Source organism: Tupaia chinensis, unplaced genomic scaffold (genome assembly GCF_000334495.1).
Source record: "Tupaia chinensis unplaced genomic scaffold, TupChi_1.0 Scaffold000117_2, whole genome shotgun sequence".
Taxonomy (NCBI): Eukaryota; Metazoa; Chordata; class Mammalia; order Scandentia; family Tupaiidae; genus Tupaia; species Tupaia belangeri.
In genome coordinates this window covers 6,410,375-6,420,636 of record NW_006159583.1, presented here as the reverse complement: position 1 = coordinate 6,420,636, position 10,262 = coordinate 6,410,375, and positions in this window count along the sequence as shown.

Here is a 10,262-nt window from a genome sequence, read left to right as displayed (position 1 = left end):
TAGGGAACTCATAAGTCCTATTATTTAGTCCTTCCTCACCCACCAGTAAGGTGAAAATAGAAAGTGAAGCTAAGAATGTTTGAATGTTAGTAAGTGGAAAATAAAAAAGGAACAAATGAAAACAGCGTTAGTGTTGCGTGTTTCATTTTGTTCAGAGCTTCTGTTGTTCTGGTAAAACTGAAATACTTTATCATGTACAAGCTGCAGAATATAAATTGTATAATTTCAGTTATTCTGCATATGAGTTAAATATTCTCATATTTGCATTTAAAATTGTCATTACACAATACAAAGATTAATATCAAAATTCACGTGGAAATTTTAACTTTACGTAGAACAGTAAAAAACATCACAAATAAGCACTTTGGCAAGTTTAGGAAAGCACTGCAAAAGAAAGGAAAAAGCTTTGCATTTGAGTCCCTCTAACATCACTTTTTCCTACTTTTTGAAAAAGAGGTCCAGCATTTTCGTTTTGCACTGGGCCCTGCAAATGATGTAGCTGGTCGTACTGCTTCATCATCTCCAACTCCCATTTTGGATTTTAGAGTTGAACTGAGTTTACTACTCAAACCCCACCTAAAACACTTTGTAGATTCTTCTCACTTGTTGCTTGACAAATTAGTGCTAAGGTTGGAGCCAGCAGGTAGCATAATTCCTGGACCCCCACATAGCTGACTGCAGTGCAAGTCCTGGACCTGGTTGCTTGAAAGTCAAACAGGATGTGTGTGCATGCATGCCCCAAATCCCAGGAGAATGGAGAAGGTATCATAGTGGCCATCCCACCTGGGGCCGGGGGGGGGCGGTGATTCTTCACTTTCGCTCTACTGTGGCTCTCTTTCTCTCTCCAGTGATTGCACATGTACATGCCCAATGGCAAAAACCTAAAAAATAAACTAAACTAAACTAAAATAAAATAAAACAAAACAAGACAAAACAAAATAAAATAAAATTAGTGCTAGGGTCATTTGAGGTCTGGACTAAACACTTTTCTCTTATGATTAGAATACAGTCAGAATTATGTCTAGGAAGAGCCAAAAGAGTACTTCAACTCTCAGAAAAATTCTCTTAATTTACTGTCTTTCAACAAAGTTTAAAGACAATGTATTCACTTGACAGTTGTTATGACTATGGGGAAAAGTTTCCTGAGAACTCCCTCTGAAACACTCTGTTGAAATATCAATGTTCAGAATGTAAGAGATACAGATGCAGGCATAGAGTTTGCATGTAGAGTGGCCAGTATAGAATGACCACATGAAAGAACCCTTGAAAAATAAGTCCTGCACTTCCCTTTGGTCCTACAATTAATCGTGGATCTAACAGTGAAAATACCATCCCAGTGCAGTGGCACAGTTGGTAGTGAACTAAAATCCAGTGCTCGAAGTCACACAGCTGACCTCAGGATCCACAGGTCAGTCTAAAAACACCTCAGGGACATGCGTGAGTGCACCTGAGTTCCTGAGCATCTGGAGGGCTTGGGGATGGGATCAAGCATGAGGTAATGTAGATGGTGTTGCTTTCTCCATCTTTCCCTTTCTCGTGCACACACATGCTCTCTCATGAATAAACAATAATAACAACAAGAAACTTTAAAAAGTACTGCCATCCTCACATTGCTCCCTTCTCATTTTTTTTCATTGATAACAAAAATAAACGAAAAGTAAGCAAAACAACAGTTACGCAGATATGATAATAAGAGGGGGAAAAGGAATCCTGTTCTTATAAATTTAATACCTTTTATTTTGGTAAGAACCATGATAGATTGGATGTGCAGTTGGAGGCTTTGGCAGATCTGCTCTGGCTGATGGGAGGAGGGGAGAGGAACGGAGTGGTGGGGGTGGGGGTGGTGAAGGGAGGCTTCTCAAGGCAGTTCAGTGGACAGAGACATGAGAGAAATGTCTATAGGAATATTTCAAGTGGTGGTTCCTGGTTTCATGATGAAATTTCCCTTTTAGTTCATCTTAAAATAAAATATACAGTTTCTTACTTGTGTGTTGTTGGGAGTAGATTTGAGTATATGAGGAAAGTTGGAACTGGGGGTGGGTAAAGATTGGAAAAAAGGGGTGGTTGGATTGGAAGGAAGGTTCAAAAGGATTAGGGAAAAACTGATACCATCTTGAGTCACTCAGATTTTCTTAAAGTTTTTTTCTTTCTTTAGTAAGAGAGACAGAAAAAGAGAGACAGAGACAGAGTCTTCATGCCACCCTCTACCTAAGCTTCAGCCAGCTCAGATCATGAACACACAGTTACACAGTGAGTGTGGTCAGGAAAGTCTCCAGACATGAACCTGGAACCTCCCCATATGGCTCAGCCTTGTAAAATGTCGTATAACCACTGTGCTACCATGCAGATTTTTAAAGATCGCCTTTAGTATTTAAAAGGACGAAACAATGAGCTCCTTTCCAATTTAATATTCTTTGTCTTCAGTTTGACTTCTTTCTGGGTACAGAATCAGTTTCCCTTATTCCTTGGTCCCTTTCCAAAGGGAAGAACAAACTCCAGTGTCTCCAATTTTATTAGCTAGCATTTTGCACAACAAGAGAACTCCTTGGAAAAGAGAAATGTCCATAAAGATTTGTGGCAAAGGCAGAGAGCATTCTCATTATAGGAGAAAGTCCATTTCCCTGACCACCTAAATGACCTATTTCCTCCACTCCAAGTATAGAACTCCAGGGTTTTCCTCACATCTGACCCCTGACGCTGCCACCTTAGGAAAATTGAGTCTCTACTCCAGTTTAAGTTCTACATTTAAGTAATGTTTCAGGCATTCCTTCAATATATTGGCATTTAAAAATATGTTAATGACCTGTTGTTTAAAATATTTTCTGCTTCTTATAAGTCATTAGGCTTAAGCTGGAACTTTCACAATAAGAAGGAGGAAAGGGACCAGCAGATGGTCTAATGGTTACGTTGCTGGACTTCCATGTAGTTGCCCGTGGTTTGAGTCCTGCACCCAGTAGCTTAAAGCACGCCAGGTGTGTGTGCATGTATTCCTAAGGCCCTGAGAAGAGAATGGAGGAGAAGAGATTGGATGTGACCATCCTCCCTGGGAGGTGTTTTCTTGCTTTCCGTCTCTCTGTCTCTCCAGCAAGTGAGCGCATGTGTCCTATAGCAAAAATCTCTTGAAATAATAAGAGTAAGTAGGAAAGAAGTTTTCTTGGTCTGCTTTCGTGGCTTGAATACAAAGTGACATGCTTCCTTATTTTTCTGGACTGAGCAGCCACTAAGAGTCCAGTGCCTTGTGGAGATGAATCCCTTTGACGCCAAATGGAAACCATAGGCAATCACTCACAGTACCTGCCTTATGCTGCTTCATGCTATAGCAGCCTTCAAGCTTCAAAGGCCTCACCGGCTCCTGCGCCATGAAGAAACCATTTGTGGCTTTTTGATCATGCGTGATTCTCCACTGTGCCTCCAGCTTTCCCTTTCTGATCCATCCATCACATGCAAACCACTTTAGTTTTCTACAACACAAATTACCTCATGTTGTTCCCTACTCAGACGCCCACCCAAGATTGCCCATGGATTTCAGGAGAACCCAAACCCCATAGCACAGAATCCAAGTGCTCATTGTTAAAGTCAGAACTCAGTCTTCCTATCTGATACTTTCTCTCCCTTCCCTTTCCCTCATCTGTCCATTTCTGTGCCTTTGAAAAAATGTTTTTCACAAGCCAGCAGATGGTATAGTGGTTATACCACTGGATTCCCACATGGCCAACTGTGGTTTGAGTCCTGGACCCCGTGGCTTAAAAATTCACTCTGTGTGCATGTCCAAGATCCTAAGGGGAGAATGGAGAAGAAGGGATTGTGGCATGACCATATTCCCTGAAGGGCGATTTCTCACTTGCTCTCTCACTGTCTGTCTCTCTGTCTCTCACATGCACCCTATGGCAAATCAATCTCTCTCTCTCTCTCTCAGCAGTATTCATTTACTTATCCATTTAGCTTTGGACAGTAAGCTTTCTTTTCCTTTTTTATCCTTGTACTGATGAAAGGAGAAGAGATTGGTTGAATAATACCTTTTCATCCAAATGTTGTTTATTTAATTCTTTTAAAAATGATTAGGAACATTTGATACAAATACAGGTTTTTAAGTATTGCATCAGACATAAATTAGAATCTTTGGGAACAGGACAGGAGAATCTGAACGTTAAGCAAGTCCTGTCTGGTATATCCTAGAAATTGACTACTTCATGTAATTAATATTTAAAAGCACAATATTTACTTTATTAATAGTATTTCCTTCATTTCAATAACCTCTATACTAACTAAACATTAACATCCTGCCATGCCAATGCTTCTTGTGTGTGAATAAGGTATACATTGTCTAGAATATACATATTCTATTCTAGTTTTTCAAGGTTTATTGATTAAACAAGAAAAAAAAGATGAAAACATACCTATAAATATCCCCAAAGAAGAAGAAAACATGCCAGAATGTTGAGATTTTGCCGTGGTTCCATGACCAAAATGTCTCAACATGGGAGATTTCAGAAAAATAAATTGTTTTGAGGAAAATATATATGTATATTCCAACTATGGAAATACACAAAAGAAAAGCACCTGGAAGACTACTGAATCCCAATGAAGAGTTTATCATAGCATGAGATGGAAAAAAATTAAAAACTTAGACATGAGGAAGGAAGTGAGAATGTTTAAGGCATTTACACTAGGCCAAATGTACTGCAACAGGGATGCAAACTTGGGGTTTGGGTTAGTGAATACCATGCCCTTTCTATGTCCCCATAAACTACTTCTTGTGAGAAAGACTTTCCTGAGGTGAGGTCATATAGAAGAATAATTGACAGGAATTGGTTTATTAGAATTTAAATAAGAAAACATTTGAAGAGAATGAGGGAGTCCTTGTGACTGAAATGACAATGTGATGATGATGAGAGCAATGAGACAGCAAGAAATAATACTTCAGTTGACAGTACCTAAATGGTATTAGTGGGAATTTCAGAGGAAGAATTAAATAGCATATTTGAGAATGATTGCTAATCATATCGCAACAGGCATCACTAATAAATCTTTGGGGAAGTCCAGTGAAGGGCATCACACTAAGGGGAGTTAGCAAAGCAAGAGGTAAAAAGCATGAGGATATTGGCTCAGCTATAAGCAAAATCATATGCTAGATGTCTGGAAGAAGATTTCAGAAAAAAAATATGAAGAAAGCCTGTCAAAATGAAAAATTGGACTAATTTATCATTGTACTCTCGGACTCTTGTATTCACAACACAGCATGTTAATGTAGTTGAGCCAGGATTGTCTGCTTATCCATTTGAGCAAAGAATTACCTGTGGAAAAAAGAAATCACTCAAAATTTGGGAAGTGGGTAGAGCTTGGACCTTCAATTTACCTTTATTCCCGTTGTAATACATTTCTTGTTGTTTGAAAAGAAAAAGTAGAGAAGAACCTGTTTGATGCTTGTAATTGAGTAGATCTCACTGAGAACTTCGTGTGTAATTCTATTTCAAAAATGTATTTACGTATTTATGAGAGAGTGTACGTGTGCACATGAGAGAGAGCGGTAGAGAAAGAGAAACACTTCAGTAGGGTCTGGTCATTCCATGATCCCCTTCTTCCAGTCTTCCTGTTCCTCAGAATCCTGGGCATATGTACTACTTGGTGAATTTAGGGCCAGGTATCCAAACTCATGATTAGTCAGGTGGCTTCCAGATTGCAGTCCAGTATGCTATAGACTCGGCATGTATTTGCAATTCTTGATCCACCTTGGTCTGAGTAAAAGTTTACCATAACATCTGCAAGAAGTGGTAGATGTTTAATTCACACAATAACCATGAGAAACTATAGTGTTTGCTCTTGTTTTACAGTTAAAGAAGGAATTCTCAGAGGAATTAAGTAGCCACAGATTTGTTACATATGAAGGTGAAATTAAGATTGGAATATAAGTCCTATTATGTATAAGGCAGCTGACATAGCTGGAGCTCACATGCCCTACGGTGTGGTTCCAGTTCTGGACCCAGCACCTTGAGAACCATGTCAGGCATGTGTGAGTGCATAGCCAAAATCCCAAAAGGAGGGGGAAGAAAGAAGGCATTGTGGCATTACCATTACTCCTAGGGACTGTTTTCTTACCATTACCCACTTTGAATACATGTGTCTTTCTTTTTTTTAAAAAAAATAAAAGATTGGAATATAGGTTTGCATGTCTCCAAAGCCCTACATTTATTCAATCTTACAGGTCTTTTCCCAAACTTTATTTTTAAAAGACCTTTTATAATAAACAAATATAAGCTAAAAGATTCAAAGGCAATAAATAATGCCATGTACCTACACACAAAAGAGCAACTTTATTTAGCTTAGTCATTATACTTTTTTTTTTTTTTTTTTTTTTGTCATGGGGCACTCGTGAGAGAGAGGGAGAGAGAGCACCACTCAGGACTTTGGGCAAGCACATACATGCACCTGGCATGTGTTTTAAGCCTCTGGATCTAGGACTCAAACCAAGGTCGACTATGTGGAAGTCCAGCAACATAACCATTACACCGTCTTTGGTCCCAGTCATTATACTCTTTATAATAACTTTGTAAGTGATTTTAACAAATGCAACATTGTAGGTACTTTGTTAACTTTCATAAAGTAACTGAGTGTGCATTTACTCTTCTACCTTAAATAACTAGAAAACTAACTACAATCTATAAACAATAGTTTTCAAGGGAAACCAAGATGGGTGATTCCTGGGAGAATGGAAACAAATGAGATGAACTCTAATTTGGGGGGGGGTGTTCTAAGCTACAGTGCAGGAGTTGAAGAGACAGAGTTGTAGTTTAGGGAGGTCAAAGAATCTAAAATTTGAGTGGCAGAATCAGAGCAAAGAATTATGAACAAAAATGAAACTCCAAAGATCTGCAAAGGTGCACCTTTAAATCTTTGCTTGATTATTCTGCATATATTAGTAGAAAATAACTGAATCTAGAGAAAGAACCACTGGGAAGAAGTATCTGAGAAAAATTCCCCAAAGCTCACACAGGGATGGGAATAGGTTGTAGTCTTGGCAAAAAATGAAAGATCTAGTACATGGGAACATAGAATTTTCAGAAGGAACTAGATAAATTATCCCTAGAATAAAAGGTATGCTGGACCCATTCTAGTAAAGCTTAAAAGATAATCTTAAAATTGATTACTGGGAACCAGCAGTTAGCATAATGGCTATGTTACTGGACTCCAACGTGTAGTCGACCGCGGTTCATGTCCCGGACCCGGTGGCTTAAAACTCACGCCTGGCGCGTGTACATGCGTGCCCAAGATCCCAAGAGGAGAATGGAGGAGAAGGGATTGCGGCGTGACCATCCCCCCTGGGGGGTGATTTCTTGCTTTCTGTCTCTATGTCTCTCTCTGTCTGTCTGACGAGCGCACACGCCCTATAGTGAAAACCTCTCCAAAAAAAAAAAAAATTGATTACTAAAAATCTGTATGTCAGAACAAATACTAAAATCACTTAAAGACTTTAAAAAAATATCCAGCACCACCAAAAATAAAGTTCACAATGTTAAAATCCTATATAAACTTACCAAACAGGTAATGAAGTAGGATAAATTACCCAAAGTGAGGAGAGAGATCAATCGATGGAAACAGACCCAGCAATGACAAATACAATAGAATTAGAGCACAAGAAAATTAACACAGGGTCAGCTTGTGGCATGGTGATTAACGCAGCTGGATCCCACCTGGGTGACAGCACAGTCTGAGTCCTGAACCCAGCAGCCTGAGAACATGCCAGATGCATAAGTGTATATGCTCAAAATCCAAAAGGAGGGAGAAATGGAGAAGAGATTGTTGCATGACCATTTTCCATGGCGGAGAGTGATCTCTCTCTCCTCTTCTTCTCTCTCTCTGTCTCTCTCTGGTGAGTGCACACACCCTCTAGAGAAACTAAAAAAAAAAAATTAAAATAGTTGTTATAAAATTAAAGGAAGAAACTATCAGTGGATAAATGTCAATGCTAAATGGGATAACTTAAGTATAATTGGAGTCCAACTGCAAAATGCAGAACTAAATCCATTCAATGAATTGCCAATTATGTTCAGTATAGTTCTAATAAAAAGTACAATTAATATGGAAATACTAGTCTCTTGTCTATTAAATACTATAATAATTCGTGTGATAAAAGATGAGTTAAGTATCACTTGTCCCTGTTCTAAGTATTTCATATTTTATTCATGGACAAAAGGCAAGTAGAAGGTTTGCTGATTTATCTGATACAAGATAGAATACAAAAACACCATATGAAAAGAAAAATATAAAAAAACTGCCTCAGAGAAACACTTTATGAAAGTGCAGACATTTCAATGGGGTATTTGAGAATAATGATTTTAAAAACTACTCATACAGCACAGAAAATACACTCTATATGTAAGAAATTATTGAGAATAAAGGCAAGGATAGGCTGACTCCATAGTGCTGTGGTTAAGTACTGTGTGGAGTGAGCCAGATCCCACATGACCAACCGTGGTTCAAATCCCATCCTCGGGTCTCAAAAACACCAAACACATGTACATGCATTCCCCAGGATCCCCAGGGAAAGGAGGGATGGAAGAAAGGGGGTTGGGGTGTAACTAGGCCCCACTGATGGGGGCATTCTCTTTCTCTCTCTATGATATGTGTGTGTGCAACTCTGGCATGAAAAAATAAAATAAATCGCTGGACTCCCATGTAGTCGACCGTGGTTTGAGTCCCGAACCTGGTGGCTTAAGACTCACGCCAGGCGTGTGTGTATGCGTGCCCAAGATCCAGAGAGGAGAATGGAAGAGAAGGGATTGCGGCATGACCATCCCCCCTGGGGGGTGATTTCTCACTTTCTGTCTCTCTGTCTCTGTCTGGTGAGCACACACACCCTATAGCAAAAATCCTCTCCAAAAAATAAATAAATAAATAAATAAATAAATAAATAAATAAAATAAAAGCAAAGATGCAAGAGAATGAGGAATGTGTTTTTCAAGTAATAAGTGCTATAGTGCTTTCCATTGACTAGAAAAGGAGGCATAGTAGTTCAGAATATCAAAAAGGGAGCTGGGGTAGATAACAATCCTCTAACCTGTTTATTCCCCACTCCCCTCACCAATTGTTATCCTGGAATGTTCTTTTAGGAAAATCAGGGAAATAAAGAGAATTGTAGTCTAAATATTAGTGTAGTGTATTAGTTTTGCTAGAGCTACTGTTATGAAGTAATATAAACTGGGTGACTTAAACAACAAAATGTTATTATCTCATGGTTTTGGAGGCTAGATCCAAGATAGGTGTTGACAGGTTGATTCCTTCTGAAGGCCACAAGTCAACCTCTGTTTCATGCTTCTCTACTGGCTTTGGGTTTGCTGGTAACTTTTGGCATTCCTTGTCTTGTGGATGCATCATTTCAATTTCTGCCTTCATCTTCATATGACATTCTGCGTGTGTGTGTGTGTGTGTGTGTGTGTTCAAATTGGTTTGGGACTTAGGTGAATTTTGAAGGGAGTCACAATTCAACCCATGAAAGTGAGGAAATGCTATGGATTTTTAAAGGGGGAGAGGGTCTTGGTAGGAATTGTTGTTTGGGAAGAATAATTTGCCAGGCTTGCATGAATTAGCCTCTTAAGGTCTCCAGCCACATCCTCCCCATTTGTCTTATATCCAAACACACATGTGCTTGGTAACCAAGCAATTTCCTACACTGACCACTTCCTTTCCTCTCTCTCTTGCCTTTGCCTATGCTGTTCCACTGCTGGAATTTCTCTCCCCCACATACAACTAAAGCCTACTCTTCCTTCAATGCTTAGATCCTCTAGAGTCTTAACCATAGTCATAATATACAGGATTACATCTAGTACATTTCAGAAGCTTCCCTAAATCTGTTATTTCCCTTCTAAAAGGTAGAGCTCACAATCTCTCTGCCATAACTCTGCCTTATAAGCAAAAAAATAAAAATACATACTCCATAGCATGTATTATAATTTGCATGCAAACATTTTTTCCATGAAACTGACACACTTCAGGCTGGATATAGTGTCTAATCAATCTCTGACCTTTTGCAAGAGCTTGGTTTGTGGTGCTTGTTAAATAAATATATGACAGCTGAGAATACAGCTAATTTTCCCTCTACATCAAGGATTATTCTTTGAAAATTTAGTGTAACATCTTTATAGCCTTCCCTTATGTGGTATTGTCTGAAGTACTTACATGTGTTACTCATTTAATCTTCACACAAACGCTGTGAGTTCAGTACTATTATTATCTCATTTTATAGATGATGAATCTTGAGGCACAGA